At 35.2% G+C, this 8,860-nt stretch overlaps 1 pseudogene across 1 annotated transcript; it reads left to right on the plus strand.

The window, feature by feature from the left end:
* The first annotated feature begins 5,307 nt into the window (after positions 1-5,307).
* On the plus strand, positions 5,308-6,503 carry LOC143628032 (uncharacterized; annotated as a pseudogene). Its single transcript, XR_013152690.1, has 3 exons — positions 5,308-5,511; positions 5,724-5,950; positions 6,081-6,503. The product of XR_013152690.1 is annotated as an uncharacterized LOC143628032 (transcript).
* The last annotated feature ends 2,357 nt before the right edge of the window (positions 6,504-8,860 follow it).

An 8,860-nucleotide genomic window follows, 5' to 3' on the forward strand; every position in this document is an offset into this window, starting at 1 on the left:
GAGTATAAGAGGTTGAGCTAACTTCATATACGTATGTATGCGAAAGTAATAAAAACCATGAAGCTGCCTGGTTTTATTCCATTCCTTGAAGTGAATGTGACTATGAATAGATCATTGTGATCATGGGCATATTTGATTAAATTGTTATGATGGTCATGTTAATAAGTGAGATCGACCATCAAAATTTTAATAATGTTCATGTTAGTAATGAGATTAACCACCACAAGTGGCAAAGGGATTGATCATATATGAGAACAAAATGTGGAAATATAAAAGTGAAATCACATGATCGCTTGAAAAGATAGTATAATGTTCTCTAATATTTATAGTCTTGCATTAAAGAAGCATAATACATATACGATCATAAACCTAAAGTTTATGGATCATGATTATCTAATGGCACGACCGGTTTGACCACACCGAGTCAAAGATGTAAAATTTATTGAAGAACCAAAAGATTCTTCCTCATAATTATACATGGCATATTGCTCTCAAGAGAAATTATTTATTTACCAACTAAAGAGGGTGTGAATCCCTAACTGTTATGGAATGAGAAATGGATACACATATCCTAACATGATACCATTTAGTATTTTAAACCGATGCATCGTCTAAATAGTTATCAATTTCACAACATGAAGTTTGTGTGATTTGTGGCTTAGCTAATGAGATAGCAAGCACAATATTCTAGATTTTCATATTTATTTTAGTAAATCACTATTAATAGACGAGTTGATTTTGTTGAGACGATCATCCAACGTCTACAATTGGTTGCAACGTCAATGATCATGAGAGCAAAAGTTCATGTTTTATTTGGTATTTGTCATTTTACATGCATTCACATCGAGCCAACAACTTATGATACTTCCTCCCTATTGCAATTGGTTTTGGTCAGTAACCAAGTATTTCTCATCTAATATTTTGTGTGTGTTATATGCTAAAATTAATCCACCACAACGCACAAAGATGAGACTAAAAAGAAAGTTGGGAATTTATGTCGGTATTAAATATTACCTATGATTAAATACTTAGAGCCATTAATGAGATATGTGTTTATGACTCATTGTTTTTCACTTTAGTGAATCAATATTCCCAACATTAGGGGGAGATATAAAGCAGTTAAAAAACGAATTTAGTTGGAATGAATTATCATTAATCCTCAAATTAAATTATATGAACTAAAAGTTCAAAGAATAATTCATGTATAAAGATTAACGAATTAATTACTAGACGATTCACTGATCAAAACAAAGTGTCTAGCTAAGACACCTATAACAACTGCTTATACTCCAATTAATATAAACGTCCTGGAAGGACAACCATACATTGGTAATGATTAGTGAGTCTAAGGCACGCCTGAAGCGTGGTAGACTAGTCGATTCCAAGAATAATGATTCCTCGAAAATTGGAGCAAGTAATAAAGATGGTCAAGTTGAGGTATAGTAAAAAGGTCTCTTGAGAGATGTTAGACATGATGGTTATTGAAAAAACCTCAGGTACCTGAAAACAAAGTGCTCTCAATAAATATATGTTATCATGTCTATGAGATATATGGAATCGAAATAAAATCGACGTCGTTATACTTTTGTATACAATATAGTGCTTAAAATTATGGAATGATGAGGATCAAGATTTAAGATCTGCCTATAAATAAAAACATATTAATGATTGGACAAAGTGGAAAGACGCAAATATGGCAGAGTTGAATTCTCTAAATAATAGAAAGTTTTTCAGACCAGTAATCCGTACAACAGAACTGGTAAAATGCGTTAGATACAAACGGGTCTTTTATGTGAGTTATGAAAATTCAATTAAGTGATATGAGGCAAAATTGATGGCACAAGGATTTTGCAAAGATCCATGATTAATTTTGAGGAGACACGTTCTCCAATTGTGGAAGCAATGACTTTTTGATACCTAAATAGTCTGGTAATACAAAGAGAGAATTAATATGCGTCTAATAAATATTGTGATTCAGTTGATACTGAAAGTTTACATGAAAGTCTATTAAGGATTTGAATTATCAAATCATGTCAATTATGTTCTCGAGAACACTATGACTCATGTTGTATACAGATTCATACTTGAATACGTTATGATTATTTTATATGTTAAATATAGCTAGAACTCCTAAAGAGTTCCTAGCACGTGAATGCGTAAAAGGTTACTTGAAACATCTTAAGGATGTAATTCTTGTGTAACAATAAGCACACATAGAAGAAATTGTACCTGATGATTATCGTATCTTAATAAACAAAGAATGGTACAATATGGGTTTTGATATATGATATATAAATTGATGTGCCAAATAAGCAAGTTCATGTAGCAAAACTCATGAGGAGTGAATGCACATCAATAATTGGTTAAGACGGAAAGAATTTTGTGATGGATTGTAAAAGCCTAAGCATCGGCATGAAAGCACCAATAAATGTTCTACAAGGTTAAGAAATTGCATATGGACTAAATAGTCGGATTTAGCGTGGTACATACAAATCAAGTGATATTTTGATAAAGAGGGGAGATAAGTTCGATGTAATTAGCTATATTTTTATCAAAATTTTACTCTTAAAAGTTCATATAATCAGAGTTTACAGTGATGATGTACACATCATCGAGAGAAACTTCAGAACTTTAAGATGGAGAATTTTTGAAATACCTTGACATGATGTGATTATTGCTCGACCTGTTGTTCGAGTATATCTAATTAAATGTTTAATCAATCCATCAAAGGATATCTAAAAGATGTTGAGACATTTTACCAAAGACAAGATTCATTCTTTGAGTACGTTAAAGATTGTCCAACAATGCACTCTAAAATCATTTCCTATCTGAATATGAACTATTATTAGTTCGAAAATACCACAATTAAATGCATAAGTGCATTATATGGTATTGTTAGCTATATATGATTATTATTTTCTTTATTTATATTTATTGGCCTGTGTCTAGCTAGGAGACATCGGAATGGGTTAAGACATATATTTCAGGTATGAAAGATATGTGTTTATATTTTACTAATCCATTAAAACAAGTTTTGTTAGTCTTGTCATGCAGAAAAACACAACATGGTATAATACAATAGTATATGGTTACGAGATGACACAACAAAAGTTTTCACGTGAAGATCATGCAACATTGTTCAACTTAACAGTTCGCATGTCAAGGGATGAAGACACAAATGATTGAATATAAAAGTTTTGAAGCTTTCACAGAAGATCGATATTTACCATTTTAACGGATTTATAAATCATGGGGAGACAATACGCGTTGCACTCTTTTTCCCTTAGCTATGGTTTTGTCCCACTGGGTTTTCCTAGCAAGGTTTTTAATGAGGCAGCATCTCCAAGCGTATGAAGTTGATAACCAAGGGGGAGTATTATGAATAATTATTGATATGGTTATCAACACCTAAAATAGACCGGCTTATTCTCCAAGTTTCCCCATCCCTATATATATGTTCCATTGTGTATTATTGTTTGAACACCTAATGAATAAAATCTCTCCATTCTTCCTATATCTTCTTCTTTTATGTTATAACTATTAGACTTGTTTCACAACAATATTGGTTTTTTCTACTTTAGCATATTAAAATATCAATATATAATGATACTGTTAATGAGCCATTGGAGCATCCGTACCTACTTATAAATTCGATATTTCAAAAATTCGGTATTAGTATTTTCGGTACCAATTTCACCTCTAACACTGCATTCTTGAGTTTTTTATTTAAGGGTTTGGAAAAGAAAAGATAAGAAAATTTTCCTTTTTTCATTAAAAGAAAAGAAAAAGAATGGAAATAACAGTTAGGGTTTTTTTCCTTCAAAACTTTCCAGTCAAATATGACCTGATTTGGAAGGAAAGTTTATAGTCATGTATAATATTACTAATTTACCTTATTTTTTCATTTATATCTAACTCAATAATAAGAACATGATTGTAAAGTTACAATTTTTTTCCTATCTATCTAACTCAAGAATGTAATTAACACATTTTTTTATTATTTTATTTTAACTCGAGAATGTCTTTTAAATATACAATTTCTTTTCCTTTCTTTCCTTATCCAAACTTATCATTTCTTTTCTTTGTAATTTAAACCCGAGAATGTAGTGTAAGGGTGGAGGGAGTGGTTCATCCCATCCAATCTATATTTCACCATTATCTCCTTTCACATAAGTGCAATATCAACTTTCCAAAATTCCTTTGGTAGGCAAGGTATGGTCAAAATCCATCATTCACTGTTAAATATTTAGATTTAAAATAAAAAAAACATTTATAGTTATTTAAAAAAATTAAAATTCATTCATTTTTTTACGATTGAAATTTCATTATTATCTTTTAAAAAAATAATCTAACCGTTACAAACGGTCATATTGAACATTAGGGGGTAATCGGCTTCTGGTTAACGCTCGTGATGTTTTTTGTTCGGCCCCGATGAAAACGTGCGGTGTTCCCACCACTAGTACCAATAGATGCGGCCCCGTCTATGACCCACTCCTTTCATCTTAAATAATACAATGGTAAAAGGTATCGATATGTAAAAACTAAAAACACATACTAAAGCGTCAAATTTAAAGTCTCAATTTGACACATCAGCTCAGTTTCAAGTTTCAAGTAATCAGATCAAATTTCGCCACAATTAGAGCAAGGTGATCATGATCATCATCATCATCATCATGGTCAAAGCTATTAGAGTTCATGAACTTGGTGGCCCTGAGGTCTTTCCCTTCTTAATACTCCAACAATTATGAAGTTTTTCACTTTTTCAGTACAAATTTCTGCCATGTTGCATCCGTAAATTCCTAGGATTGTTTTAGGTGATTATTAATTAATATTAATTCAATTTCTGATTCAGTTATATGAGCAAATTCCGCCTAAATTTTATGATCTTTATACTGATTTGGGTTCAGAGAGATTATTAAACCGAATTATAAGCGACCACAGTAATAATTTGATTCGTTTGACTTGGTTAAAGACGGTGTGCTTAACACATGTATCACACATAAATACGATTCCTGTAACACAGTTTTAAGTTTCATCTACAGCAAAAGAAAAATGATAGAGCCTAGTGGCCTAGCCTACTCATTTCAATTATTTAAAAAAATAAAAAAAATTACATAGTTTACGTTTTTTTTATTTAACATGTATAAATCATGTCTTAAACATGTGCCCAGTTGACAACCCTTATGCTAACATATTTTGCTAGTTCTCAGAATGTGTAATTTCATTGTTCTATAGGTTTGAAACATTCCCTCAAGTTGATTGATGAATAAATATTAGCAATTAGAATGAACAAAAACTCCACTAGTTATGCCTTCTAATATTAGAGCGAGTTTCGTGATTATGATTATAAATGAAATCAAACATTTACAGGTCCTGAAATGGGAGGATGTTGAAATTGGAGACCCGAACGATGGAGAGATTAAGGTGAGGAACAAAGCCATTGGGATCAACTTTATTGATGTTATTACCGTAAAGGCGTCTACAAGGCAGCTGCCATTCCATTCACTCCAGGTTTGATGTTACATTATTAGTTATTACATAGTGATGTCAAATTCCGAGTATATGCATATGTGCAACTTTGTTATTAAGGTTCGCAAAATGCACACCACTATATTATTATTACAACTATAATCTTAGCTTGTATTAACAAAGAAATTTAGAAGGTTTTAAACTATTAGTACATTTTATATCAAGTATATAAATTTATTATATTCTGGGTGAAGGCATGGAGGCAGTGGGAGTTGTAACAGCTGCGGGCCCAGGAGTAACCGAGCAGCAAGTTGGAGATGTTGTCGCGTATGCAGGGGATCCAATGGGAGCATATGCTGAAGAGCAGATACTTCCTGCAGATAAAGTTGTACCCATCCCGTCTTCTGTTGACCCGACTGTAGCCGCTTCAGTTATGCTCAAGGGAATGACCGCGCAATTCCTCCTCCGCCGTTGCTTTAAGGTCAACTTTTCATTTAGTATTTCACTATTTTGTCTTCAAATATTTATATGTCGGTAACTTTACACAACAGTAACCAAGTTTCCCAAATGCCTACTTTCCACCTGTCAATTAGTTAACATCTTTTGAACAGGTGGAAAGTGGACATACGATTCTTGTGCACGCAGCGGCTGGTGGAGTCGGATCATTATTATGTCAATGGGGAAAGGCACTTGGAGCCACTATTATTGGAACCGTATCAACCGAAGAGAAGGCTGTACAGGCCAAAGAAGACGGGTGACACCATGTAATTATTACCAAACAAGAAAACTTTGTTGACCGTGTTGCTGACATCACATCCGGTCAAGGGGTTGAAGTGGTTTATGATTCTGTTGGGAAAGACACATTTGAGGGATCATTAGCCTGCCTAAAAACACGAGGACACGTGGTGAGTTTTGGGCAGTCATCTGGTACGCCGGACCCCGTACCATTGTCTGCACTTGCAGCAAAATCGTTGTTCTTGACCAGGCCTTCTCTCGTGCACAGACCCGTTCACCAGGAGAATTTTCAGCACTGATCACTCCTTATTGTGCTGAAATAGAAGAAATAAAAGCAGGCTTGAAAACAGACCCGTTCACCAGAAATTGGATTGATAAATTAAGTGAAGCACCCGACAATACTTCGGGATTCACTTTGGTCAATCAATTATTATTTTACCATGGCAGATTGGTGATACCAGCCACCCCCAATCTCTGCATCAAAATGTTACAGGAGGCGCACGATACTCCAAGTGCTGGCCATGGAGGTTTTTTAAAATCCTACAAAAGGTTATCTGTCTGATATTTTTGGCTAAAAATGAAAGCTGATGTGCGACTTTTTGTACAACAATGTTTAGTGTGCCAACAACAAAAGTACCAAGCACTGTCTCCAGCCGGTTTACTCCAACCACTGCCCATTCCCGAACGGATATGGGAAGATGTCTCAATGGATTTTATTGTGGGGTTACCCCCTTCTAATCAAGCAGATACGATCTTGGTTGTTGTGGATCGTTTGAGCAAATATGCACATTTCATGTGCTTATCTCATCCTTACACGGCCAAAACCGTAGCTGCAGTTTTTTGCAAAGAGGTTGTCCGGTTACATGGGTTCCCTAGGTCCATTGTCTCTGATCGGGATGTCATTTTTATCAGCCATTTCTGGCAAGAGCTTTTTCGTTTGAGTCAAACTAAGCTCAAACTAAGTACTAGCTATCATCCTCAAACAGACGGTCAAACGGAAGTCTTAAACCGTTGTTTGGAGGCCTACTTGCGCTGTTTTGCTAGTGAACAACCGAAGAAATGGGGTGATTATTTATCATGGGCTGAGTACTCGTATAATACGGGGTACCATACATCAACCGGCACTACTCCATTCACAGTCGTTTATGGCCGAGAACCTCCCCCTTTGGTTCCTTATGTGGTGGGAGAAACTACAAACGCTGATTTAGCACAACAACTTATCGACCGGGATGACATGCTGAAGATATTGCGGGACAACCTCCAAAAAGCCCAAAGCCGCATGAATAACCAAGCTAATACAAAGCGGCGCGATGTTTCCCTTCAAGTGGGGGACTTTGTTTTTTTAAAAATTCAACCCTACCGACAGAAAACGCTGGCCAAAAAGAAATACGAGAAACTGTCATCAAGGTTTTTTGGACCGTATCGTATCAAAAGGGTTGTTGGCCCTGTTTCCTATGAGTTGGAACTCCCTGCTGATGCAAGAATTCACCCGATATTTCATGTCTCCATGCTCAAAATGGCTCATGGTGATTTATCGTCCACACCAACGCCTCCATTACCCATCACAAACGATTAGGAATTACATGTGCAACCAGCTGCTGTTCACGCTCATCGCTGGGTCAATGAAGATGGAAAACTTGTCTTGGAAGTATTAGTCTCATGGCAATCACGCCCGATAGAAGAATCTACGTGGGAACCATATGATTTATTGGCTGAGCAATTTCCTACTTTCAGCCTTGAGGACAAGGCTAATTTCCAGGGGGGAAGTAATGATACAATCCCGGGCCAATCACCAAGGAAATCAGAGGCATTAAAAACATATTTCAGAAAAAAAGGGAAGAAAAGCAAGACAGTTGTGAGTGAGAAGGAGTTCTACACTATTTTTGGCAACTTATTCAACCCATTCGGTAATAGTAGCAACTGATATCAATCAGCTCAATTCTAGAATAAATCACACCTTAATTCTAGGATCAGTTTATTTTCATATTTTCATTATAAGTAGGCAGACTAGCTATCTGTTTAGTATCTCATTATTATTTACTACTACATTTTGTAATCGGAGACCGAACCCCTCTTGAATCGGGCCTTATCATTTCTGTTTCAATAAAGAAGTTAGTCTGCTGTTGTTTGCTTTATTTTCGTGTTTCTATCACAATGTTAATCCCAACTAACAATGTGACTATTAGCAATCCTAACTTTCAACTTTGTTACTAATAACAGTCCCGTACTAACAAACTGTTAACTCTGTTTATCTTTTATGATGTGGCAAAAATAAAATTATTTTAAAATACAAAACACCTTTTAGCGGACCCCACACATATAAAATTAACCTAATCCCCTCCTCGCTTTCCCGTTGGTCTTCACTCCCAACCCCATTTCATCGACGATCCCCCGTCACCGGTCGGCCACCACCGGAAAACCACCATCCCAAGATCTGAAAATCAATTTTGGATTGAAGCCCCTGGATCGATTCGTGCCAACAAACTATAATCCAAGAACAAAATTTTATGACCTGCAATCCGCATTCAACGGCATACTAGAAATTTGACCTATTAGCTTGATATTCTGCATATCCAATTTTCTATTTTTCCTTTTCTTCACAAAATTTCAGATCACAAATTGAATTGATCGAATCATCGAATCTAAACCCTTGGGT

The sequence above is a fragment of the Bidens hawaiensis genome, unplaced genomic scaffold (genome assembly GCF_021521415.1).
Source record: "Bidens hawaiensis isolate Kalapana, Puna unplaced genomic scaffold, B.hawaiensis_p1.1 tig00004774_1, whole genome shotgun sequence".
In the NCBI taxonomy this organism is placed as follows: domain Eukaryota; kingdom Viridiplantae; phylum Streptophyta; class Magnoliopsida; order Asterales; family Asteraceae; genus Bidens; species Bidens hawaiensis.